The sequence below is a fragment of the Hemitrygon akajei genome, chromosome 29, assembly GCF_048418815.1.
Source record: "Hemitrygon akajei chromosome 29, sHemAka1.3, whole genome shotgun sequence".
In the NCBI taxonomy this organism is placed as follows: domain Eukaryota; kingdom Metazoa; phylum Chordata; class Chondrichthyes; order Myliobatiformes; family Dasyatidae; genus Hemitrygon; species Hemitrygon akajei.
In genome coordinates, this window is record NC_133152.1 from 40,521,137 (window position 1) to 40,548,857 (window position 27,721).

Consider the following 27,721-nt stretch of genomic DNA (forward strand, 5'->3'; position numbering starts at 1 on the left):
TGATAGGTTTTGGATTGGCCACACGGCAGATCAGGTTTGGATTGGCTATGAGCTGATTGGTTTTCGATTGGTTATGTGAAGGTTGGGTTTGAATTCGATTGGCTGTGGGGAAAGTTGGGTTTGAATGACTGCACCGATTGGATTGCTTATGAGCAGATTGGGTTGGATTGGTTGTTGTCTGGTTGGGTTTTGATTGGCTGTGGGGCAAGTTGAATTGGATAGGCTGTAAACTAGTTAGATTTGATTGGTCGTAGACAAGTTGGGTTGAATTGGCTGTTAATTGGTGGAGTTTGGATTGGCCGTACACAGGATGGTTTGGATTGGATGTAGGCTGGTTGGGCTCAGGTTGACCATGAGCAGGTTGAAGCTGTGTTATGCTTGAATTTTAATTGGTTGTGGGCAGGTTGGACTTGAATGCTTATTGGCTAGTAGCATTTATATTACCCATGTTCATATTGGGTTGTTGGCTGGTTGGGTTCGGATTGGCCATAGGCAGGTTGGATTGGATTGGTTGTTGGCTAATTGGGTTGGATTGGCCATGGGTAGGTTGGGTTGGATTGGCTATAGGCTGGTTAGGTTCAGACTGGCTGGGGGCAGATCAGATTTAGATTGGCCATGGGCAGGTCAGATTCGCATTGTTGGGTCAGGCTCTAATTGGCTGAGGAATAGTTGGTTTCTGGCGTGTATGAAGGTAAAGTTTGTTCTGAAACTTCCATCTGTGACTAATGTGGAATAGGAATGGGAGGTCGAATTGAAATCCTGCTTCTTAAGGCTTCTTCCCCCTTCCTTTCCAGTCCTGAAGAAGGGTATCAACCGAAACATCAAATGTTTATTCCCCTCCATTGATGTTGCCTGACTTGCTGAGTTCCTCCAACATTTTGTGTGTGTTGCAGAGTAGCATTGATGATTTGTACATAGAATATATTAACTGGATGCACTGTATAGACCTGGCAACACTAACAATATACCCTCAGTGGCCTCTTTAATAGGCACACCTGCCCGTTAATGAAAATATCTAATCAGCCAATCATGTGACAGCAACTCAATGCATAAAAGCATGCGGACATGGTCAAGAGGTTCAGTTGTTGTTCAGACCAAACATCAGAATAGGGAGGAAATATGATCTAAGTGACCTTGACCATTGAATGATAGTTGGTGCCAGACAAGGTGGTTTGAGTATCTCTTAAACTGCTGATCTCCTGGGATTTTCACACACAATATTCTTTAGAGTTTACAGAGAATGGTGTGAAAGACAAAAAAAAACACCAGTGAGTGGCAGTTCTGTGGATGGAAAAATCTTTGTTAACGAGGGAGGTCAGTGGAGAACGGCCTGACTGGTTCAAGCTGACAGGAGGGGGACAGTAACTCAAATAACCACACGTTACATCAGTGGTGTGCAGAAGAGTATCTCTGAACGTACAACACATCGAACCTTAAAGTGGATGGGCTACAGCAGCAGAAGACCATGAACATACACTCACTTGCCACTTTATTAGGTGCCTAATGAAATGGCCACTGACTGTGTTAATTTGATGACACTCTATTTAGACCTAACAACACTATGAATGTGCATTCTGACACCATAACTGCAAAGAAAGGCGTTCTGTTTTGTATTTCTTACTTACATTTTTTTCACGGATGGAGTTAATTCTTGAAATTCCGACAGAAGACAGCCCAGTGAGTGTGAGGCACTGGGTGAAAAGACACGCAAGTCCCTACTCTCTCCGATACAATTGCGAGACTTGATGAGGATACGGGCACCTGGAAAACTTGAGCTGTCTCCATCGGAGCAGAGAGAGTTAATGGGAGATCTAATCAGAAGTGTTCAACATTAGATAAGGGTTTGACAGAGCGAAGGATTATTTTCGCTGGTCAGTCAATTAAAAAGAAGGGGGATTAACCTAGCAGAAACATAAAGAGGGAGGTTTGAAGGAATTTGTCATGCACAGGGTTATTAGAATGAGGATACATTACCACAAGTGTCTATTGAAGCCAATTCAATCACTGTGTTTATAAAGGGAGTTAGATAAACACTTGGAGAGCGATTGAGGGCTGCAAGGGAAGCTTTGAACACGCGTGGGCGGCACTGGCGAGGAATTGCTGGTGACGGAGGCACACCAGACCAGAACAGCCCACTCCCCTCCCCGGCTTGGCTTTCCGAGCACTGAAATGCTATCAGTGACTGTGAGACCAGCTCCCAGAAAGTAAGACGGGCCCGTGTGTCAGAGTGTTCCAAAGCTCCTTGTAAGCCACTGGGGTACTTCTCTTGAAGTGGTAACATGGGGGAAACGGGAGTCGCCAACACAAAAGTGGCCCATCAGCGTAATCCGGAGAGGGTGGTTGAGGAATAAATATTAATCAATGTGAGGTCCCTTTGCCGCTTCTACCTGTCCCCTCCCAGCTTCTCGCTCACCTCCATCTGGTCTCGCCCGTCACCTACCGGTTTGTACTCTTCCCCCTCCCCCCTGCACCTTCTTATTCTGCCTCCTGCCCCCTTCCCTTCCAGTCCCGATGAAGGGTCTCAGCCCCAAGCGTCGACTGCTTTTTCCTGACTGACCCGCCGAGTTCCGCCAGCATTTAGTTGCTCAAAGTGAAGACTCGGTTCTTCTTGTAAAATACTGCCTCCTGTCGAGTGTACCACTCCGAGCTTTGCCCTCACAGGATGACACTGATGCAGTGTCTCCAAATGCCTGAGAGCGAGGGGGAGGATAGCTGAAAGCAGGCGGGTGGAATGGAAGAAGTTAGGTGTTTGCTAATAACACTGCCAGCCCAATATAATCCCTCTTACAAATGCCCAACATCATGGGCTGAATGGTCTGTACTGTCCTACATTCAATGTTTATTTATTTATTGATTGATACAACACGGGACAGGCCCTTCCGGGTCCAACGAGTCGCACTGCCCAGCAACCCACCTATTTAACCCTAAACTAATCACAAGATAATTTACAACGACCAATTAACCGATCAACCGGTTCGTCTTTGGACTGTGGGAGGAAACCAGAGCACCCGGAGGAAACCCATGTGGTCTCAGGGAGAACATACAAACTCCTTACAGACGACGCTAGAATTGAACTCTGAACTCTGACATCCTGAGCTGTAATAACGTTGTGCTTTTACGCTACTGTGGCACCCTTATTCTATGTATCATAAAATCTATTGTACTTTTTCCCGTTAAAGCCCGCAAGCAAACAAATCTCAGGCTCGTATATGGTAACATATATGTACATCGATGATAATTTGAACTTTGAACTTTTGCTCCATGCTGACCCAGATTCCGATCTAATCCCATTTGCCTGTGTTGAAAGTTAAAGATTAGTTTTATTCGTCGCATGCATATCGAAATGTCGAAACATATTCTGCTCACATTTTCAATGTGCTATGAAGTTTGAAAACCATCCACAGATCTGAGTGCTTCTTTAAACATCTGGGGGCATGACAACACTGTAGCTCAGTTGCAGGGATCATAAGCCAGACTTCTGGGTGAATGTGTCAAATACAAGTGTTCAAATCCCTCACAGCAACTGGAGAGTTTAAATGCAGTTAATTAAATTAATCTGGAATAAAAAATGCTAGTATCAGAAATGGTAATCATCAGGCTACCAGATTGGCATTAAAAACCCATCTGGTCTCTTAACGTCCTTTAGGGAAAGAAAAATCTGCTAGCCTTGCGCAGCCCGGACTGTACGTGACTCCAGTCCCTCCGCATTGTGACTGGTCCAAGAAGCAGTTCTAGATGATTCCCAGTCATGAGTCACTTTAAAAGATGTACTCATTTAAAAACTTTCTCTCTCCTTCATGCTAGATTCAGCAGATGCTGGAAATCCAGAGTAACACACACAAAATGCAGGCCCCAGCAAATCAGGCTGTGCCGATGGACGTCGATGTTTTCTGACAAATTCCTTTTTCTTCAGCCCTTTACCTTCTCCGCCTATCACCTCCCAGCATGTCATGTCATCTCCCCTCCCTCATCTACCTACCTGCCCTCCCACCTGGTCTCACCTATCGCCCACCAGCTTGTACTCCTGCCCCCACCTTCTTATTTTGGCTTATTCCCCCTTCCTTTCCAATTCTCGGCCCAAAAACATCGATTCTTTATTCTCCTCCATAGATGATGCCTGACCTGCTCAGTTCCTCCAGCATTTTGTCTGTGTTAATGTCTCATCAGTTCAATGGGATGACTTACATCTGACTGTCAAATTCTGGCACTTTGCTTTCAATAAAGTGCAAATCTGATCATTCCAGGAAGGTTCAAGTGTTCCTTGGGCAGGATCTGCCTGCATTTCTGTAGTACTTATTTTTTTTCCCTGCAAGAAAATGAATCTCAAGGAAGTGGATGGCATGGTGGGCTGGTTGGTACCCGAGTTCAATTCTGCCGCTACCTGTGAGGAGTTTATACGTTCTCCCTACGACTGAGTGCTTGTGTAGTGCCGGTGGAGTAGTGGCATCAGCACCTGACGTCGAGGTCCCAGGTTCGAATCCGGCCAGCTCCTTGCACACTTTCCATCCATACTGGGTTGAGCATCGAGCTCATTTTCAAAAAACAGACAAAATGCTAAAGAACTGGCAAAGTTGCCCACCTGATGCATGGAGAGGAATGCCATCCTCCGCGTACAAAAGTAAGCGAATCACATGGTGTAATTGGGTGGCATAGATTCACTGGTCCGGGCTACTGAGCTGTATCTCCTGGTAACGTGTACATACTACGAAAATGCATTTACATTGCACAGTAAATTGTACTGAAGATGCCTCAATCTCTCCCCAGCTCACGGTGAAGGATCTGACTGCGGTGACTGAGGTCTCTCAGGTCCATGTCAAATGAAGTGAACCAGGATTTCGTCTCATTTCAGAAGTCGTCGATGAGCAGGTAACTTCCACCCAGCTGCTTGCTGTTTCTCCTCACCCGGCGTTGTACTTTGTGTTGAGAAGCTGAGTGTTGTGCTGCCTGAATTCCATTGATAAGGATGTGTTTCATTGATAAAGATGGCCCATTCTCCCTCGCACTTAAACAATTCAGTCCCCACGATGCGAATCAAGTAACCAGCGATCATCGTTCTTTATCCTAACCTCAGACTGAAAGTAGCAGCAAATAAATTATCCTTGAAGTAAGCGAATGCTGTGAGGCAATTTCTTCACACAGAGGGTGGTGCATGTGTGGAACGGGCTGCGAAAGGAAGTAATTGAGGCAGGTGATTGATTGTTTGTCCATCTCGTCCAATGATAACGGTTTTCTGAAACCCAGGCGGGAGAGTTTTTAAGACGGAAAACCTGTTGCCCTGGGGCAGTTCCACTCTCTCAACCTCGGAGGTCCAGGTCCAGTGGAATAAGTAGTCATCACAATTGGGGTCTTCCTAGGATGCAGAGGATGACCATGATGTCTTCTGTGCCTTGTCATGTCCTTCGCTCTTCACGGAGCGCTGCAGAACTGCCTTCCTGGCCATTGGATCTCACTGTAGGTCTCATCTACTTAGACCGTCAGAGATAACTTCGTGCTGGGATAGGCGTGTTCCTATCTCACTGGGGTATGAGGCTGCCGACTACTCTCACCTGGTTTAGCCCGCCTGCCAAAGCGTTGGTGGGGCAGATACATTAACAACATATAAAAAAACATTGGGCTAATTATCCAGATCAGAAAGGTTTAGAAGGATACAAGGCAAATGAGGTTATCTTACAATAGGTGGGCTCCATGATCAGCGTGGACGATTTGGGCAGAAGAACCAGTTTCCATGACTCTATTGTTGCAGAAATTTCACCGGCACCCCCTCGATGACAAGCAAACTTAACATGAAATTTATCGATCTCATGTCACTTTGTGAAAATGTAACTCGTGTAGAGAACTTAAGGCTGATGTGACTTAGCTGGATCTTAACACAAAGAGGAAGGCATAGAAGGATACAATCCTTAAGTGGCCAAATTGGGTTATTGTGGATGTGTATAAAGGATAAAGGGCCTGTTTCTGTGCTGTACAACTTTACGGCTCTGCATAACTTCGGAATGAGCAGTCATTTATTTTATTTCTATTTATTTAGACATACAGCGTGAAACAGGCCCTTTCAGGCCAACGAGCCGCTCCACACCTATTTAACCCTAGCCTCATCACAGGACAATTTACAATGACCAAATAACCAATTCACTGGTACGTCTTTGGACTGTGGGAGGAAATCGGAGCACCAGGAGGAAACCCATGCGTTCATGGGGGGAAATGTATAAAATCTTTACAGATGGCGCTGGAATTGAACCCTGAACTCTGGAACATCGCCATCTGTAATAGCATCACACTAACCACGACACTAGCGTGGCAATCATCCATGTTAGTCGTTAATTGATCTCAGAAGTGAGAGGTTTATTAATTAAGGGATTGGGTACGGTCGGGCTGTGTGGTGGTGGAGCTGCAACCTCCCAACTCCAGAGACTCTAATTCCATCCCAAACTCAGCTGCTGTCTGCACGCCGCTTGCATCTTCTCCTTGTGAACAAGTGGGATTCCCCAGGGTGCTCCAGTTTCCTCGTGACACATGTTGTAGGCGAGTGGTTGAATCTAAGGGGAGAAGAGTTGATGGGGAAGTGGAGAGGAAGCCTAATGGTGGAATGGGAACCAGCAAAGACATGATGGGCCGAATAGCCTCCTTCTACACAATAAGAAAATGCAGATTATGGAAATGTCCCCGTAGGCCAGCGGTTCCCAATCTTTTTTATCCCATTGACCAATAGCATTAAGCATTAGGCCTGTAGACCCCAGATTGGGAAACTCTGCCATAGACTAACAAAAATTCAGAACATTTTTGCAGGGTCTCAGAAGGCATTTTGATCTTTCAGTGACCATGCAGAAAATCCGGTCGAAGGTGAAGAAGAGGGAGCTGGAGGCATGGATTCAGTAGTGCAGGCCACAGAATGGAGAAGAGGTAGTGGGGATAATAAAGATGGTTTCCTGGTGCCATCCAAAGCACCATGCTAGTCACCAGCACTGCGGTGTCATCACTGGGAAAGAGATGGGTGGATTTTCAGACATCAGGGAATCCATGGGAGTGGTGTTACTGGAGGAAAGTAGTCCTGATGTATAGGATCAGCCATGATCTAACACATGGCATAGATGAAAAACTTACTTCTGCTGCTGTTTCTTATAAGAAGGTGGGGGGCTGGATTTCAATGTGTCCTATGTGGGACACTGGCAGGGATTGAGTACTGGACCAAAGTGAACAGAATTCCAGGCGGATGGAATCTCTTTCCATTTTTACCCCCCGGGCATCCAGGACCACGGGAATTTTCACTTTGGCCACGGGAGGTGCTTGGGGAAACAGCGCAGGCTCGGATTTCCAGCATCAGCAGATTCGCTCTTGTCCGTGCTTGATTGGTTACTCTGGGGGAACAGTCACATGAAGCTAAGAAAAGGAGGGCCTCTCATCCGGTTATTGGACAAGGGAGGGAGGGAGGGAGGAACCCAAAGAGTGGTGGTTGAAGCAGCCCTGACAGTGGCATTATGAAGTATTTAGACATGTAAATGCACATCCAGGGAATGGTGGAACTGATTCCGCAACCTTCACAGACTCAAAACTCATGTTCTCAGTATTATTTATTATTATTGTATTCTATTTTCTTTTCAAGCTTGTAAAACCTGAGGTATGGACATAGCCAACCACACTCATTTCTGAATTGATAGGAACTTTCAGACTATTCTAGTGGTAGTATTGTGGCTTCCTGACAATATTTACATAAATATTACTGTGCAGGCCTAATTGTTTAATGCTACTGTGTAGTGACGTTGGGATGATACCAGTTGTAGATATTACTATTGGGACAATGTATACCCTGTTCATATTCCATAGTCTTTCAATTTCCTCTTTTAATTCAGCATATTTCTGGTGTTTTTTACTAATTGATTTCTGTAAGTTATGTGTGTTGGGAATGGCTGTATCTGTTAAGTAAGTTGTTCTTGCATGTTTATTCTGTAACATTATATCTGGATAGTTATTATAGATTGTCCTATCTGTATAATGGATCAGTCGTAATATAATTTGTAGGAGTCTGACTCTAAAACTGGATCAGGATTGTATTTATGGTGAGCCATGGGGTCTCTTTATGATTTGCATTTTAAAGCAAGATGGTGGTGAATGACGCTTGCCACTTGTTTGTGCTTGTGTAAGTAATCAGATTGAGTTAAACTGCTATGGGATCCTGCAATCTGTTAGATTGTTTCTGGTTTTTCTTGGTAATTTCTACATTTATCGCCTTGAATTTATTGGTCTTTTATTGTATTTTTGATTTTTTTTTTTGTGATAACCACCCTATCCTGTATTGCCACAAGAAGCCCCTCTGTTTCTGGGGAGAGGTCTCCAACTCTGAGCCAGGCTTACTGTGATTATTGCTATTATTTGCAGTTTGTCTATTTTTGCACATTGTTTGTCTGTCTTCGTGTGTCGTTTTTCATTGATTCTATTGAACTCCTTTATTTTATTGTGAATGCCTTAAGGTTGTCATAGCCATGCCAGGGGGAGGAGTGGTAATGGGGACAAGTTCCCACTACCTATTAAAAGCTCCCAATGACATGCCTCTCAAAGAGTTTCTGACAACCAAGTCCAGCTCCTGCCCTTCACGTGTGGTTTAGCTACTAAGCCACTGGAACTGTTTCTACTGACAAGAGAAGGGGCAATGGCAGGTTACTCTTGCCTTTAAAACCAGTTGTTCTGGGCAGATGGGGCTCATTAGTTGTGGTTGGCAGCTCATTTAGGAGAAGGACAACTCTAATTTCAAACGTCTGCTGCCTTGCTCACTCATGGGGAGAGGTTCAGGGGTAAAACCCAAGGGAAAAGTCCGGAGCTGGGGTCCCTAAGTAAGTCCTACGTTGGGTTCAGCGCTGACCGGCAACTCCCGAGATGCTGCTGGTGCCAGACTGTATCAGTCTCTGCCATTCCTTTGAATTCATCAGCCACGTGGAGAGGGGGAGCTTGCTCTCCACATCATACTGTCCTGCCTGCGTATCTAGACAGCTAGGACACATGGTCAACCCTGGTCAACGGAGAGCCTCCAATACCGCATAGGCCAGCAAGAAAATGACTCTCAAGGTAGAGAATGGGGTTGAGGGGGATGATACACCAGCCATGATGGAGCAGACCCAATGGGCCAAATGGCCTAATTCTGCTCCTATGTCTTATGGCCCTGTGGTGACATACAATGGGTACTTTGGGACTAAATTTACTTTGAGCTTTGAAGAACAAGTGAACTCGGGGGAAGCTGTTCAGCCGTGATTGGAGGTGTCAGTGTGAGCCTGGCGTCTCCTTCCAAGATCATCTCAGCATTTTCTAGTCACTAATCTCTGCCTCTGATCAGCTGTAGCAGCTCCTCTCCCTTCCTTCCCAGATTCCAAAGGCCTTTCCCAGATTCAGTCACATTAGTGCATGAAGGTACGTCAGAGAGTTGCTGGCTCAAGTGGCAGAGAGTGTTGGAAATGGAACCGTACATGCCCGCAGTCTGCCAGCCTTGGGATGTTGCTCCACCGACGTACCAAAGAGTTTGCAGGTCTGTGAAAAGGGGCGGCCATGAAATGAAAATGGAAACTCAAAAGCAGTTGAATACAAGCAGCTAATACGGCTGCAACGCACACCAAAATACCTCTGGATCTGTGCTAATGTCTGCGTAAAACAAAACTGGGTTCTTTATTTGAGGTTGGAGGAAGCTAGAACTAGAGGTCGTAAGTTAAGTGGGAAAGTTGAAATGTTTAAGGGGAACCTGAGGGAGCACTTTTCAGTCAGGGTGTGGAAAGAGCTGTCAGCAGATGTGGTAGGTGTGGGTTCAATTTCAACATTGAAGAGAAACTTGGACACGGACTTTTAAGAGATGTTTAGATAGGCACGTGAATGTGAGGAATATGGAAGGACATGGATATTGTGTATGCAGAAAGTATTAGCCTTGTTGGCCATTTGATTACTAATTTAATTGGTAATTTAAAGGGCCTGTTCCTGAACTGTACTGTTCTATGTACATGGATAGGAGGGCTGTTGAGTCCGGGTGTGAGTCGATCTGTCTCGGTAGAATAACAGTTCGGCACAAACTAGATGGACCGAAGGGCCTGTCCCTGGGCTGTAGCATTGTACAACTCTGTAACTCTAAATCAAGTAGGGCATTGATTAAATCAAAGATCTGAAGGAATGAATGGAAAAAATAAAACAGCTGTGTGGTTGAGATGACGAATGCAAGGGAACTGGCTGGTGGAGTGGATTAACACGTCGCTCTTTCACATTTGGAGACCAGCCGCATTAATGGGATGGGGATCCCCTTCTCTGTCACAGAATATTCTGGATAAGTGAGGTTCCGATAGCACTGAAGCTCAACGCTGTTCAGGCCTAAACTTGACCGGTGCCCCACCAATGTTCCAATGAACCAATGTTCCCTCCGTGACTAGCACACTGTTGCTGGTTAACACAAACATTTCGGTGTATGTTTCGATACTGAGCGTGTTAAGTGAACTTTCATCTTAAAATCTTGTATCTTGGGTCTGTACACCATCCATTGTGGCTACTTAACCTGTGAATTCTGCGGCCATCTGGAGAGTTGAGGGACGCTATCGTCCACAAGTTCCTTTCAAGCTCCACACCATCCTGACCTGCAACAAAACATTCTGGCATCTTACTCACTTCCTTCTCAGTCCCGAAGAAGGGTCACGGCCCGAAATGGGGACTGTTTATTCATTTCCATAGATGTTGAGTTCCTCTGGCATTTGTGTGTGTTGTTGCCAAAGTATAATTGTCCTTCGTCAGGCTCCCAACTCAACGAGACAGTGGGAGCCCGTTGACTGGGGGACTGCAGCAGTTCAGAATCGATGCCCACCACCAGTTTCTCATGGGCGGTGAGGGATAGACACTGGTCCCAACAACAAGACCTGAAGTCCAGGAAAGGTAATGTTGTGAAGCACCATGCAGGTACCAACCGAGGTAGTCAGTGAAGATCCAGGCATCCACACTGGCTTGGACAAGAGAAGCCTCAGGAACCACACCACCAGGTCCAGGAGCAGTAATTGCCCCACAACCATCAGGCTCCTGAACCAGTGTGGATAACTTCACTCACCTCAACCCTGAACTGATTCCACAGACTCACTTCAAGGACTCTTTACAACTCCTGCCCTCAGTATTATTTTTTTTATTTGCTCAGTTTGTCATCTTTTTCACACTGGCGTCTGTCTGCTCATAAGATTGTACCGTACTTTTTTCCCCCGTACCTACCCGCAAGAAAATGAATCTCATGGTAGTATATGGTATCATGTACGTACTTTGATAATAAATTTACTCTGAAGTTTGAAGCACGGGTTATCCCAGGAATGTCAGGCTTCTCCTGAGAGCTGTATCTCTGAGCCACCAAGGGCCTGCTTCTGGTGTCCGGTGCTTCATTTGGCACCTGCATAGTGGGGCACAGCAAGATCCAATTTCTTCCGCTGACGGGGTAATAGATGGTCTTCCCCCTCAGCGGTGCCATCACACGCTCCCCGCATGCAAAGCACCACAATATAAATTTCATTAAAAATTACGTCGGATTAGTCTTGGCCCTGCAGACGGGCTGTTGCCTGATGACCCCGAATACAGAACACGCGTTGTCTGCCATAAATAAGCGCAGAGCTGAAATTGGGAATTCTTGGAATGAAGATTAAATAGGATTCTTAAGGTGAAATGCCTGGGCTGTAATGGCGAGGTGTGATATTTTTAGGTATGTTTTGTTTCAGAAGCTGTAATTGAATTTATGCTGCCCTGCCACCAAACGAAATTTTTAAAAATTAGATTAAATAAGACTCGAGTTCAGCTCCATTTTACCCCGATAAGTGTAGCATAGGATTAATTTTCTGAATCTTGGAGAAAAACTTTGAAGTGCAAAGAATTTGCCAGCAGGAGATCGCAGTCCCTCCTCATTATCTGCAGGCTGTGAAGGCGAGATGGCTTCTAATTTATTATCGTTTATTTCCTGCTCGTTTTGGTTGCATCAACAATGTGACGAAGCTTATTAAAAATTAATATTCTTAATTGGAGATGGGAGGGCTTGGCACATAGATCACTTTCTCAGATACAATTATATTTTGTTGATCCAACATGTTCTGTGATATTAGGGACCTCCAGTGAGAGGGGAGAAATGCAAGCAAACAGCGAGGGGGGGCCACTCCGGCTACACTGAGTGATGGGGATCTCGGTGCCCTCTGTCCCGTTCCCCCACGCGCTCTCGGGAGGCTGCCCATCTCCAGTACTGGGCATGTTTGGCAGGGAGGGATTGGTGTGTGGTTGCTGGCAGGGAGTTGTGTGTGGGGTTGCCCCTGGGTAGGGTGCTTCCAGTACCCCGGCGGCAGAGAGCACAATATCGACCACGGATGCAGAATGTTCCCACCTACCTTGAAGTCCCTATCTTTACTGGTTTCCCCGGGCCTCCATATTTCCACCCCCCTCCCTTCACTTCCAGGTCCTCATTTTCAGCCCCTTTCCCCTGCATTCTCCATTTAGTCCTCACGCCTGAACACTCCATCCTCCCCACATCTGAACTCTCGATCTGCCTCTTGAGCTCTCTATCTCCAACCCTACCTCTGAACTCTCCATCCTCCCCCCCCCCCCCTCTGAGCCCTCTGTCTGCCCCTTGAGCTCTCTATATCCATCCCCACCTCTGAACTCTCCCTGTACCTCTTGCCCTCAATTCTCCCTATCCCCCCTCACTCCTCGACTCTCCTTATCCCCCTCACTCCCTCGCAGTCCTGGATTTTCCATACACCCCCAAGCCCTGGACTTCCTACATCTCCAGTACCCCTAAATGTGTGAAATTTATTTAGCTGACTGCACCTCCCCCAAAATTCTGATCAGTCCCTCTCCCTCCATATCCATATTCCCTAGATAGTTTGTATCCCTACATACCCCTACACTGCAATACCCTGCTTGTAGCTTGCAAAACACATCCCAAAGACGTACAAATTAAGGTTAGGGGCATAGTTTTAAAGTGCTTGGAAGTAGGTACAAGGGGGATGTTAGAGGTAAGTTTTTCACACAGACGGTAGTGCACTGCCAGCGAAGGTGATGGAGGAGGATACAATAGGGTCTTTTAAAAGACTCTTAGATAGGTACATGGAGCTTAGAAAAGTAGAGGGCTCTGCGGTAGGGAAATTCTAGGCAGCTTCTGGAGTAAGTTACATGGTCAGCACAACATTGTGGGCTGTAGGAGTGTAGATTTTCTATGTTCTATGTAAGTTAGTTAAAGTCTGTCCCAAGCCTTATAGGCTCATCAGGCCAGTGTTTATGCCGGTTTCTGTGGCGTGAAGCGACTGAGTATGAGACTCCCTCCCTGGATAGGACGCCAGTCTATCGTGAGGTTAACCCCCAGCATTTTGCCAGTACCTATTTTCAGCTGGGTGGACTGGAGCAATGTGTGGTTAAGTGCCTTGCTCAAGGACACAACACACTACCTCCGCTGGGGCTCGAACTCACGACCTTCAGATCGCTAGTCCAATGCCTTAACCACTTAGCCATACACCACTCTTCTATGTAAGCTGAAGGCACACTACGTTGGTGCCAGAATCAAGGCAAAAATTGCGAGCTTCCGATCGTACAATCTTCGGACTGTGTTGGTCAATGACGCAAACGACGCATTTCACTGTGTGTTTCGAGGTACACGTGACAAATAAAGCTCATCTTTCTCTTTTATCTTTACATGCTCCTGGACACTGTCTGTAACACCCACTGAAACATCACCACCATCCCTATCTACCTGTACCCTTGTCTATATCTCACCAAAGCTACGGACTCACTCTCAACTCGTGTTCTCGATATTTACTGTCTATTTATTATGTTTTTAATTCTCAGCTCAGGCTGGTAAAACCTGAGGCAAGGACATAGTCAACCTCGCTCATTCCTCAATTGCTAGGAACTGTCAGACTCTTCTATTGGTAGTTAGTATTGTGCTTTGGTGACGATATTTACATAAGTATTGCTGTGCAGGCCTAATTGTTTAATGTTATTGTGTGGTGACTTTGGGATGATACCAGATGTAGATGTTACTATTGGGACAGTGTATACCCTGTTCATATTCCAAAGTCTTTCAATTTCCTCTTTTAATTCAGGATTTGTCTGGTGCTTTTTACTGATTGATTTCCGTATGTAATGTGTGTTTGGAATGGCGATATCTATTAAGTAAGTTGTGCTTGCTTGTTTATCCTGTAACATTATATCCAGATGGTTATTATAGCTTGTCCTGGCTGTAATAATGGATTGGTGGTAATATCGTTTGTAGGAGTCTGACTCTAAAACTGGATCAAGCTCGTATTTATAGTAAGGGATGCTGTCTTTTTTGAGTTTGTACGTTAAAGCAAGATTTTGATGAATAACGTTTGCCACTTGATTGAGCCTGCGTAGGCAATCAGATTGAGTTAAACTGCTACAGGATCCTGTAATGTGTTGGATGGTTTCTAGTTTCTCTTTCTCTACTTCTCGTTTTTTTAAAATATTTGCACAGTTTGTGGTCTTTTGCACAAAGGTTGTTTGTCCGTCTTAGTGTTTAGTTTCTTGTTGACTCTTTCGTGCTTCCTTGTTGTGTTGTGAATGCCTGCAAGGAAATGAACTTCTGAGTAGCAACAGGAACGCAGCAGGCCAGGCAGCGTCTATAGGGAGAAGCGCCGTTGACGTTTCGGGCCAAGACCCTTCGTCAGGACTAACTGAAAGGAAAGATAGTAAGAGATTTGAAAGTAATCACTTCAAATTTGAATTTGAAAGCGATCTGAGTAGTAGTTGTGACATATATGTACTTGGATAATAGATTTACTTTGACCTTTGAACTACTGGGGCTCCCCTGATTATTACAAACAGAAAACAAAATCCCATATAAATGTTATTGGAGGACAGAATACTGTTTCATTAGATGCGTGCCTCTAAATCACAGAGCGGTAACTGATGTCACGACCACTACGCTGTCACTGGAACTTGCCCCTGTGATCACAGCAAGTCCCCTCTGAGATCACTGAGTTCAGAGGGCACCGTGGTTGCTCAGCGGTTAGCGAGACGCTATTACAGCTCAGGCCATCGGAGCTAGGAGTTCAGTTCCGGCAGCCGCTGTACTCTCTTCCCGTGAGTGCGTGGCTTTCCCCAGGTTGCCACGGTTTCCTCCCACGTTCCGAAGATGTACCGGTTGAAAATTGGCCGGCGTTGAATAGGTGGATCGCTGAGCACTGTGGCTCGTTGGGCAAGGAGGACCTGTGGAGTGCTGTATCTCCAAATAACTCGACTCAAAGAGCAGTTGGGACGTAATAAACGCCCGCTTCCTGTCAGTGATTGTGAGTCCTGCCAATGAAACAGGGAAATAATGGGGGAATCCTCCTAACCGGATCAACTTTCACTGCAGAGAACTGAGGACAGAATTCTATATCCTTTTACAGCACAGTATTATTCATCTGTAAGAGGACCCTTATCTTCACACACATCAATATTTTCCCCTGAGCTCTCGACTATACATCAAATATTTGCTCTTTGCTCATCGTCTCGAAAGCAGGTAGCACTTTGGCAAACCAAAGCTGTCGGTGACGTTCTTGGGCGGGATGGTGGGGTGGGTGGGGGGGGGGGGTACCCTGCGTCCCAGACTGGGGCACCTTTAGTGGTCCTTTTGGAAGCATTGTACCTTGTCAGGCGGATTAAGGGCCTCTCTGAGAGACTGGGACCCACTGCATTTCCAAACAAGGCGAATTCAGGTTTGCGAGGAAGGAGTTGCTGTCACTTCTGCTCCCAGAGATTTGGAGTGTGTTTTTTTTTTAATTGGCCTGATGCCAGAAGAATTAGCTATGTGCAGAACTGACAGAGGCAGATCCCCTGAATCCTGAGCCCATGAACGCTACCTCGCTATTTTTGCTGTCTTTTTGAACTACTTATTTATATATTTCTTGCTGTCATTTATAGAATATCTTATATGTTGCTCTGCACTGTGTCGCAAAACAACAAATTTCGCAATTGATGATATTAAATCTGATTCTGATTCCGATCCAGATCCCTCTCCCCTCTTCTCCATTTTGGAAAACATGCAGACTAGCTCCACGACGTGTGGCTAATGCAAAACTGAAGCGATTAAAACCATCCGCAGAGTTAACACTCTGCACCGGAAGCAGAGTGCACGATGGGCTGGATATTCCATTCCCGCTGCTCCGTGGGAAACTATGACCACACTAGGAATATTGTGGAACGCAGCAAGCCTGGCAGCATCTGTAGGGAGAAGTACAGTCGACGTTTCTGGCCGAGACCCTTCGTCAGGACTGTCAAAGGGTCTCGGCCCGAAACATCGACTGTGCTTCTCCCTACAGATCCTGCCTGGCCTGCTGCGTTCCACCAGCATTTTGTGTGTGTGTTGCTTGAATTTCCAGCATCTGCAGATTTCCTCGTGTTTGCGCTAGGAATATTGTGTTCAGTTCAGGTCACCTCATTAAAGGGAGGATGTGGAAGCTTTAGAGAGGGTGCAGAGCAGATTTACCAGAATGCTGCTTGGATTCATCACCATCATTATGTGCCGTGTTATGGGCAATTAATGACCATGATTGTTCTTGGCAAATTTTTCTACAGAAGTGGCTTGCCATTGCCTTCTTCTGGGCAGTGTCTTTACAGGATGGGTAACCCCAGCCATTATCAACACTCTTCAGAGATTGTCTGCCTGGTGTCAGTGGTTACATAAACAGGACTTGTGATATGTATCAGCTCCTCATACAATCCACCACCTGCTCCCTTGGCTTCACATGACCCTGATCTGGGGGGGCTAAGCAGGTACTACACCTTGCCCAGGGGTGACCTGCAGGCTGGCAGAGGGAAGGAGCGTCAAACACCTCCTTTGGTAGAGACACATCTCCACCTCGCCGTCAGAGCTGCTCGCATTAGAGAGCGTGTCTTATGAGGAAAGGTTGAGGGCTGTTCTCTTTGGAGTGAAGGAGGATGAGAGGTGACTTGATAGAGATATACAAGAGAATAAGAGGGATAGACTGAGACTTTTCCCAGGGCAGAAATGGCTAATACGAGAGGGCATAACTTTGAGGTGATTGGAGGAAGGTATAGGAGGGTGTCAGAGGTATTTAGTTTACAGGGAGTGGTGAGCGTGTGGAATGCCTTGCCAGTGGTGTTCATAGAGGCAGATGCAGAATCAGGCTTAATATCATTGTCATGAAGTCTGTTGTCTTTGCGGCAGCAGTACAATGTAATACATAATAGAAAAACAACATGCTTTACAGGAAGTACGTATATAAAGCAGTTAAATTGAATAAGTAGTGGAAAAATAAAAAAAAAAGTAGTGAGGTAGTGTTCATGGGTTCAATGTCTGTTCAGAAATCAGATGGCAGAGGGGATGAAGCTGTTCCTGAACTGTTGAGTGTGTGCCTTCAGTCCTACAGTCTCCTGTGTCTCCTTCCTGATGGTAGCAATGAGAAGAGGGCACGTCCTGGGTGATGGGTGTCCTTGGTGATGGATGCCGCCTTTTTGAGGCACCACTCATGGAAGATGTCCTGGATGCTAAGGAGGCTGGTGCCCACGATGGAGCTCTCCGCAGCTTCTTTCGACCCTGTGCAGTAGACCCCTTCCCACACCGGACGGTGATACAGCCAGTTAGAATGCTCAGCACGGTACATTAGAAACATTTAAGGGACTCACACGGATGAAAAGGAAAGGAGAGTTATCTAAGAGGGGAGAGTTAGATTGATCTTTGAGTAGGTTAAACACTGTGTGCTGAAAGGCTTGTATTGTGTCGTACTGTTGTATACCTATGTAATTGGGCAAGCATAGGGGTGTTGAATAGACCTCCCATGCCTGTGATACTGGGGCCATATAAATCCACATTAAATTGCTCTTTAAAAAAATTCCACAATATTGAGTGATACTTGGACGCTTGTGAAGAATCACGCAGTTGTTCATTAAGAATCTATTGACGGTTGGTAGCTTCCCACGATTAACCTGGGTACCAGGGCCTCATGTGGATCATGAGGGGTGCAAGGGTTTCTAAGAACACAGAACTGACTTCCAACGTCCTTCACGTCACCAGATTAATTTTTAGTGACACCCAGGCAAAGTCATTCCACGGCAGAGAAAAGGGACACAATCTGTTTATCGACAGTAATCTCATTAAAGGTCGGCTGTCAGTCAGTTAGGGGCCAGTTGTCAAATTTCAGCTCGGAACACCACCCGAGTGACTGCTGTCTCTCGCACTGATAGCACCCCTGGGGATTGTTAACCCTCGAAGCTCCCCTGTCTAATCCAGCTGCCGGCACTGAAGAGATATTAAAATGCAAGGAGAGACCTCAGACTGTTTTTGATATTAATCTCTGTTGATGGTTTCCGAGGTGTTTCATTTCAAAATGATGTACTCATTAAATCACGTCTTGGCTGTCAGGCCGCCGGGGTAGATCGGGCAGGGGGAGTGCGGCGGGAGCAAAGGTAGGGAGGTCAAACTCCGCTTCTGTCGGGTCACCTCGTTAAACCTTGGTGGCCTTTATTTGCTCACAGGCAAGGCAGCAGTAGGAACCACTCGGCACTGCGCTCTTGAACTGAGCAGGGATCGTTGTCACAAGGGCTCAGCGTTCAAGGAGAAATTACTGTTCTCAGTCTTTGCAGCTTTTGAGGACAGAAATCCAAGGATTTACAAAGGTTCACCCAATCAATATATCCGTGCCTGAGATTGATAGAGTTTTGGGAGTCAGGGGAATTGGGGTTGGGGGTGGGGGGGGTAGCGGACAGGTAGAGGAAAGAGTATCCATGGCCTCACTGAAAGGATCTGGAATGTGTGGCGACATTTGTGGGCTGCCCCCACCACACACTTGGGTATATTGGTTGTTAACACAAGTGACGCATTTCACAGTCTGTTTCCATGTATACGTGATAAGTAAATTTTAATCTCGAGGAGGCCCAGCTACTGTCAAGCTCGAGAATGACACAGAAGGGAGACAGGCCCTTTGGCCCATTGAGTCTGTACCAACCACCCGTTTACACTAATCCCATTGTCTAATTTCCCTCTTATTCTATCACCCACCTTCCTCAACAGTTACTTTCCCCAAGCAGTAAGGCTGATCAACACCTCCAGCCATTAACCCACGCCTCCACACAACCAACCATTCAACACTTATCATTTCCTGTCAGAGTCACTTTATGGACCTACAATCAGTCTGGGTATATAAGCTATCTTATGTATTTAGACCAGAAGCTACAGGAGCAGAATTAGGCCATTTGGCCCATCGAATCAGCTCCACCATTCCATCATGGCTGATCCATTTTCCCTCTCAGCCCCAATCTCCCTGTAATCCTTCATTTATGTTTGTTGTGTTTTTATTATTGCGTTTTTCTGTGCTGCATCGGACCCAGAGTAACAATTATTTCGTTCTCCTTTACGGTTGTGTACCGGAAATGACATTAAACAATCTTGAATCTTGAACCTACACATCGGGGTCAATTTATAGAGACCAAGTAGCTAATGTAAGCCTGGGGATGTGGGAGGAAACAAGATCGCCTGGAGGAAGCCCACAGGGGAGAACGTGTGAACTCCACACAGGCGACAGCCGACATCAGGATTGAATCCAGGTCACTCGAGTTTTGAGGCACTCCCTCTGTTAGCGGCCCCGGTGTGCCACTTACCTTCCTGTGTCTGCTTGCCCTGACGACAATCAGTCCGACTAACGCACAGTGGATTGAAATGCCAGCGAGTGTCTCTGACTCTCTCCCAGATTGCTCCCTGTGCATGATGAGAGAGCTGAAGGCCGAAGGAAGATAGTTGAATTTGTTCAATTCAGTCCTTTCCCCAAGCTGTCTGTCCAGGTCCTTCACATGCTAACCCAGTCCGTTGTCCTTGTGTTCAAGGGAACTGTACAGATTCCTGCTTATTACATTCTCCATAGTGGTATTGCTGGTGGAGACGCACTTCCCCACAGATCCAGTGATCCATGTACAATCCCGGCTTCTGGTGCTGTCTATGTGGAGTGTGCACGTATTTTCTGCGACCCTCCAGATTCCTTTTCACATTTCAAAGACACACAGATTAATAGATAATTGTCCACTACTGATTCCCTCTAGTGTATAGGTGAGCAGTAGAATTATGAGGAAGGTAAAGGGGAGTTTGTGCAAATAAAGGTAAACAAGGCAGTCAGCATGGATTCAGTGGGCCGAATGGCCTTGTTCTTTGATTGTTACTCTTATGATTTAGGATGTTGATCAGTTTGGAAGAAATTGCAAGCAAAACTAACAAAGTTCTGGAGGAACTGAGCAGGTCAGGCAGCATCTGTGAAGGGAAATGGACAGACGACGATAGGGGCTGAGATGCTTTATTTTATTTTATTATTTAGAGATACAGCGACCCTTCCAGCCCAATGAGCCACTCTACCCAGCAACCCACCGATTTAACCCTAGTCTAATCACAGGACAATTTACAATGACCAATTAACCTACCAACTGGTATGTCTTGGACTGTGGGAGGAAACCCACGCGTTCGCGGGAAGGACATACAATCTCCTGATGAAGGATCCCAACGTGAAACGTTGACCATCCATTTCCCTCCATAGACGCTGCCTGACCTTCTGAGTTCCTCCAGCATCTTGTGTGTTGTTCCAGGCTCAATGAGAGGCGGGTGCTGCCTCTGCCATCTCCTGGGGCAAAGAAACCCCCAGTCTGAACTGAAGGAGAGATAAATTGTTCAGTCACAGCCAGGACGCTGTGGTCTATGTTCCAAGGCTAATAATGCACAACAGGGATGGGCGATCCAGCCACGTGTTCGAATCCCCGCTCCCCCCTTGACAGCTGTCCGATTTTTTAATCAATTAATTAAATAAATTGTAGAAAAGAGCAAGTAAAGCTCACAGATGTAAAACCGGGATTAAAGACTTCCTAAGGTATTTCAGGGAAAGACATCCGCCGTTCTTACCTGGCCTGCTCCCTCTGTGCCTCTGATTTGATGAACCTTCATCCTGTCCGACTCAGTGACCGGGGCACACCCTCGGAATAATGGCCTGGGGCGCTGAGTGCAGAGGTGGAGGAGCGAAGGGGGGTTGACTATCCAGCAGCAAGGAAGCTCAGCACCAGGGAGGGTGTGCGGTGAGAGGGCATGAACGGTCTAGGGCAAGTGTGCAGGTCCCGCGGAGACAGGGTAGGCACTGAAATCCTCAGGGAGGCGCACGGCCAAATGGTCCTCTTTATCGTAACAAGCGAACAGCCAAGCTGGCAGGAAGTCCCTGGCACTGACTGATAAAGCAGCGCGAAGTGAAGACATGGACATTACAGTACAGTGCAGGCCTTTCGGCCCATAGTGTGTGCTAACCATTTAACCTACCCTAAGATCAATCTAACCCTAAATATCCCTCTGTTTTTCTGTCACCCCTATCCCTAAGAGGCTCATAAAAGCCTGTAAAGTATCTGCCTCCACCACCACCCCTCGAAGGGAGTTCCCTGCAGCCCCCACTCTCTTTGTAAAGAACTTACCTCTGACATCCCCTTATCTTCCCTCCAATCACCTTAAAATTCTGCACTCTCCTAATAGCCACTTCATAAGTTTGAACGTTTTAAAGAAAGTCATCCTTAAACAATAAAACTTATCATAGAATAAGCCTGTGCTTGCTGTTCCGAAAAAAAAAAAAAGTCAGCCTGAGGAAGTCCCAGGCATTTAATGGTGGTTGAGGGCGGGGAGGGGGTGTGTGTTGGGGGGGGGCAGTTGGAATTTCCGTATAGTTGATAGTCGTATGCATTTATACGCTAACAAGTGAGCTGGATCGTCACTGTTATTTTCTGCAGAAATTGTTGCGGTGCATCCTAAATTGCCTTTGACTGCATGCATCAGGGCTGAAACTTTATGCCCTTGTTTGAAGGACTTTCAGTCCATTCCAGTTAGGTCCAGACCATCTTCTTGTTTTCTGAGTTCCTGCCCCCCTTATGAATTAATGAAGTCGCTAAAAAATTTTCCATATTTGTGTAAATTGCTTTAAAAGCATTTTATCATGTCATAAAAATGAAATTGATCTGTGCCGAGCGATCGGACAGCTGTGTGTTTTGTTAATGGCCACTTTGCTCCAGGCTTCTTATTAAAAAATTTATAAATAATGCTAAAATTACATAAATTATTAACCAAAGTAAGCAGGTTTAAAATTTACAACAAAGCAAAATTTTGATGCCTTCTCCATGGCAACCGTGGAATGTCACCCATTTCCTGCAGATTGTACTTTCGAGTTTTATGATGTTTTTTCATTGATTTGTTTCCGCGGCACAGCTGCCGACCTCTATTGAGGGACAAACGTAATCAGCACTGACGCAAATTAGATGGTTATTCGTTTTCAAAATTGACAGAAAAACAATAAAAAAGATGAAATGCTCCCAAATCAATAGATATAATGAAATTCAAATAATCCGAGAGATGAGGTCGCCATGGTAACTGATAATGTGGAAAAGAAAACAATTTAATAAAGGACAGACATGCTTTGAAAACAGATTGGTGATGGGGAGGGGGGGGGTTTGTTTCAGTGAAGGATCGGTGTCTGTCCCAAGGACACAGGAATAATTAGAGATGCTTTCAGTACAGAAAGTGCAGATTCAGGGTTTAATACTCAAAATTATTTCAGTGGCAGTGAATCGGAAAACCATTTGTTGTGACCTTCCTGTGGGCCTGGATTAGGACATGCTTTAGACTGGTGGGCAAGAGAGGGGAGGGAGGGAGGGAGGGGAGGTGTTGTATTGGTGTGTTTCGATATGAAGTAGGGTGAAGTAGGGCGGGGTGGATTGATGAGAAGGCGGTGGATTGTGTGTGATGGCAGGGCATTTTGAAAGGACCAGGGGCGAGGAGGGGAGGCAGAGCCCCCGACTGCCTTATTTCCTGAAGTTTTAAGGTGGGGGGCGGGTTGAGAGTGAGACAGGGAGAGCAGAGAGGGGTGGCAGGAGTAGGTGTGGAAAGTCGTCCAGTTTAGTGGGAAGAGCTAAATCCATCAAAACTTCAACACATTGCCTGTTAGAACAAACTGTCTGTCCCACTCCCATCAGGGAGGGGGCTACATAACATCCACACTCAAAAACAGTTACTTTCCCCAAGCAGTAAGGCTGATTAACACTTCTGCCCACTAACCCACCCCTCTACACCCCCAACCACCACTACTTTATCATTTCCTGTCAGAGTCACCTTATGTACAGACACTCCTGTGACTAGTGTTACTTTATGGACATACAATCAATCTATATATATATATATATATGCTCTCTAATGTATTTATATTTATTGTCTTCTTTATCTTATTATGTTTTTTTGTGCTGCATTGGATCCGGAGTAACAATTATTTTGTTCTCCTTTACACTTGTGTACTGAAAATGACATTAAACAATCTTGAATCTTGAATCTTGAAATATCATCCCATCAGCCAGTGAAGGCACTGGACTGAGAAGCATTTTGTTAATGCCGATATTGTAATGAGTTGCACAAATATCTATCACTGGAGCTCGCAAACTTTTTTTCTCCACTACCACCCCCCCCTCCCGCCGGTCACCTTGCTTTTTATTTTAAAAGCCTAACCTTTCCTGGTAGGTTGTAATTAATATGCGCCGATTTCAAGACATGACAGCGTGTCGTCTGTTGTGTTTGCTGAGCTTTTTGAGCTCAGTGCATAAATATCTCTGAACTTGTCCAGTGGCGAAGCACGGGAACATCCGATATGGATTTCAGGGGCCTCCGCAGCTCCTGCTCTCTCTTCAGTGAGATTCCACACACATTTTGATCCTCCGTGTTCTAAGATCAAACAAACCCCAGCGAAGGCGCTTGTTGATCTTACTGTCTCCTACAAAAGCAGAAGATGATGGAAGTGTGAAGGAAAACAAGGAAAAGATGGGGGATACTGAAGAGCTCAAATAGGCTGGGTCCTCCGAATGTTTCTCTTCTATTCAGGAAGTCACACTCAGTGGCAACTTTATTAGCTGTGGTTATTTGAGTTAGTGTCACCCTCTTGTCAGATTGAACCAGTCAGGCCATTCTCTTCTGACCTCTCTCATTAACAAGGCATTTTCACCCGCAGAACTGCCGTTCACTGGATTTTTTTTGGTTTTTTGTGCCATGTTCTGTAAACTCTAGAGACTGCTGTGCGTGAAATTCCCAGGAGATCAGCAGTTTGTGAGATACCCAAACCACCCCATCTGGCTCCACAATCAAAGTCGCTTAGATCACATTTCTTCCCCACTCTGATGTTTGGTCTGAACAACAACTGAACCTCTTGACCGTGTCTGCATGCTTTTATGCATTGAGTTGCTGCCACATGATAGGCTGATTAGATATTTACATTAATGAGCAAGTATACCGAATGTTTTGGCCACTGATTGTACAGTGCAATGGATAATGGGAGAAGGAGATTTTTCTCATTATAAGCTGAGAACTAGTGTGCTCCAAACTTTTCTCTTTCGCTCTCTCCTTTGTGGGAGGCACATGTTCATTCTTTCAGAAAAGCATTGTGCAATGGGTGGAGGGGTGAGAAGGAGATTTTGCTCATTGTAAGCTGAGAATTAAGTGTACGAGCTGTTGTGTTGGAGATTAGCGTGGCAGCCAGTGTGGAAATGGCGAGGTGAAGGATATGAGTGACCAGTTAATTCGATCGTGGTTGACTCGAGAATGACTATCCATCCTGATGCCCGGCAGACATCCCCAACCTTTTTACATATTCCCCTGACATCTGGTCCACTCGCCTCTTTGACCGAGTTTGGTCTGTTCTGTTTGCCCAGACAGGTTTCCAGAGTCATTGGCTTTTAGCTGCCCAAGAGGTGGACAGTAAACTCAAATTTCACCAAAGCTCTTTTTCCTCACATGAAAGGAAATGGGGTGGAGGGGCTTGAGCCCAGAAACAGGCTCTTCGGCCCACCATGCACATGCTGGCCCTCAGATATACGCACCTATTTACTTAAAGATATAGCATGGTAACAGGCTTTTCCGGCCCAACGAGCCTGTATCACCCGATTACACCCATGTGACCAATTAACCTAGTAACCGGTATGTCTTTGGACTGTGGGAGGAAACCGGAGCACCCGGAGGAAACCCACGCACTCACAAAAGAACGTACAAACTCCTTACGGAATCGAATCCAGGTTGCTGGCACCGTAAAGCGTTACGCTGGCCGCTACGCTGCCTGCGGTTGCCGGCACTTAGAACGAGACTCCCCTGAGAGCGTAGCACGCCTTCCCTGCTTCCGTGAAGGGACAGCATTAACGGAATGAAAGGGTCACAAAACAGAGCTTGCATTCCTATAGCAACCATCCCCTCCCCGTTGAAACTCTTTGCAGTCAATTAACCCTCGGGGAGGCGTAGTTTTGCTTACAAGTAGAAATGCAAGAAATAAGGCCACCAGTTCAGGCACAGCAAGATCCCACAAGCAGGCCCTTGTGCTAGCAGGCGGCACGGTAAGGTAGTGGTAAGCATAGCGCTATTACGGTGCCAGCTGCAGGATCAGGTTTCAATTCCCGCCGCTGCCTGTAAGGGGTTTGTACGTTCTCCCAGTGACTACGGGGGTTTCCTCTGGGTGGTCTGGTTTCCTCCCAAGTACATATGGGTTAGACGTTCCAAATAGGTATGCGTTAGGATAGGTATATTACATGTACGCTATGTTGGCGCCAGAAGCATGGCGCCACAGCAGGCTGCCCTGCACAATCCTCGCTGATTTGGTCGAGCCAATGGCGCAGTTCACTGTATGTTTTGACGTACGCATGACAAGTAAAGTTCACCTTCAGAGCTTTCTAACGTTTAGAATGTTGATGATAACCAGAACATCTGAGTTAGTGATATTGATTGAGGGATCTACCTATCCATCTATTTCTGAATTTATTGAGATACAGTGTGGACTAGGCCCTTCTGCCCTTCCAAGCTGCACAGCCCTGCAATCCCCTGACATAACCCTAGCCTACTCATGGGACAATTACCGTTGGATGCTGTAATAATAGCATTTGGGGGGGGGGGGGCCTCACCCCTTCTTACCTACGGTAACCTAGGGTGGGGATTTGGTTATTTCTTATATTGGTATTGGTCTGTTATTGTAACTGTACCAAGATACATGGAAAAGCTGGTCTTGCAATACTGTTCATACAGATCAAATCTTTACACAGGGCGTTGAGACAGAGTGAGGTAAAACAATAACGATGCAGAATAAAGTGTAAGAGCTACTGAAATAAAGTGCAGCATCATACGGAGGTGGATTGTGAGGCCAGGAGTCCAACAGTGGGACAGAAGGTCTCCTTCATCCTGGTGGGACGTGCCTCTGAGCTGTTGCATCTTCTGCCAGGTGGGAGAAGGGAGAGCGGAAATTGTCCAGGGTGGATGCTGTCTTTGGTTATGGTGGCTGCTTTACCAAGGCAGTGAGGAGTATTGAGAGAGCCCGTCGAGGGGAGGCTGGTCTCTGAGATGTGCTGAGCTGTGCCTACAACTTTGTAATTTCTTGTGGTCACGTGCAGTTGCCCTACCAAGCTGAAATGCATCAGAATGCTCCCTACGGTGCATTGATTAAAAACTGGGTGGGGATGTGCCAAATTTCTTTATCCTCCTGAAGAAGTAGAGGCATTTGTAAGCTTTCATGGCCATGGTTGGACCTGGACAGCCACTTGAGTGGGCAGGACCCCACCTCCGTTTAGTGAGACATCCGCAAGTCCGCACCCCCGACGGCGTGGGGCCACTGTGGACTGGACGTAGCGTCACCCGCGGACCACCCTCCGCACGACAGGATCGCAAGGCCTTACCGCCTTTCCAGGCACGAGAGAGGCTTCCGCTCAGCAGTGCTCGACCGTGGCAGTGAGGGGGTTAATTCTTCGGGCGGCGTTGGGGCGCCGGCTCCTCGGGAAATGAGCCGCTTGTCAGCCAGCCGGGTTAATGGCGTTCTGCTGACCAGGGTTAGCATTAATTTTAAACAAAGTAAACCAACTCGTGGGTCTCCAGGAGGATGGGAAAGCTGCTGTCAAGTGCATTATTGTACCTGGCTAAATTTTGTTTGATTTATGGATACTGTGCATTTACAGGCCCTCCTGGCCAGTGAGCCCATGTGACCCCAGTACTCCCATGTGACTAACTAACCTACTCACCTGCACCTCTTTGGAATGCAGGAGGAAACCGGAGATAAAGGTTAGCTTCATTTGTCACGTGGACATCGAGACATACCACAGTGAACTGCGCCATTCGCGTCGCAGTCCAAGGATGCGCTGGAGGGGGGGGGGGGCCTCCCACGAGCGTCGCCACGACTCTGGCGCCAACAGAGGATGCCGACAACTCACTATCCCAGCCTGCGTGTCTTTGGACTGTGGGAGGAGACGGGAATACCTGGAGGAAACCCTCAAGGTCAAGGGGAGAGCGAACAAACTCCTCACACACAGTAATGGGAATTGAATGCCAGTCACCGGCGCTGTAATGGCGTCACGCTAACCGCTACGCTACTGTGTTGTCCTTTTTTTATTTAAAGATAATCAGCTTCCGTTGCGCCCCGGGCACGCACCGGGGCCCCTGTAGGAATAACTCCACAGTGGCAAAGATGCTTGTGATCCTGGGTGCCCTGAAATCGCAGGAATTGCCTCCAGACAGGACGTCGAGGGGGCGCTGGCGGGGAGGGGGCTTTGAGCAGAGCTGGGGGCTCGCTACCCTCGAAGGGGTCCATCAGGGATGGGCGGGTGGGGTCAGCAGAGCTGGACGATGAGAAAGCAGAGGCTGCTGATGCGAGGGGGGTGGTGGTGGGGGGGGGTCCCGAGACTGTGAAAACCCCTGTAGCTTGCCTGAGCCCGGTGGAGGGAGGGG

At 46.6% G+C, this 27,721-nt stretch overlaps 1 protein-coding gene across 8 annotated transcripts in view; it reads left to right on the top strand.

Annotated features, from left to right (window-relative positions):
* The window catches only part of casz1 (castor zinc finger 1), a 524,871-nt gene that overhangs the window by 324,668 nt on the left and 172,482 nt on the right, over positions 1 to 27,721 (top strand). For 7 of the 8 annotated variants that reach the window (XM_073032178.1, XM_073032184.1, XM_073032182.1 and 4 more), the window contains exon 4: positions 4,765 to 4,866. The exons of the other annotated variant lie outside the window; for it this stretch is intronic. The gene's annotated coding sequence lies outside the window, so the exon portion shown is untranslated. The remainder of the gene's footprint in view (positions 1 to 4,764; positions 4,867 to 27,721) is intronic. 8 annotated transcript variants of the gene reach the window in all.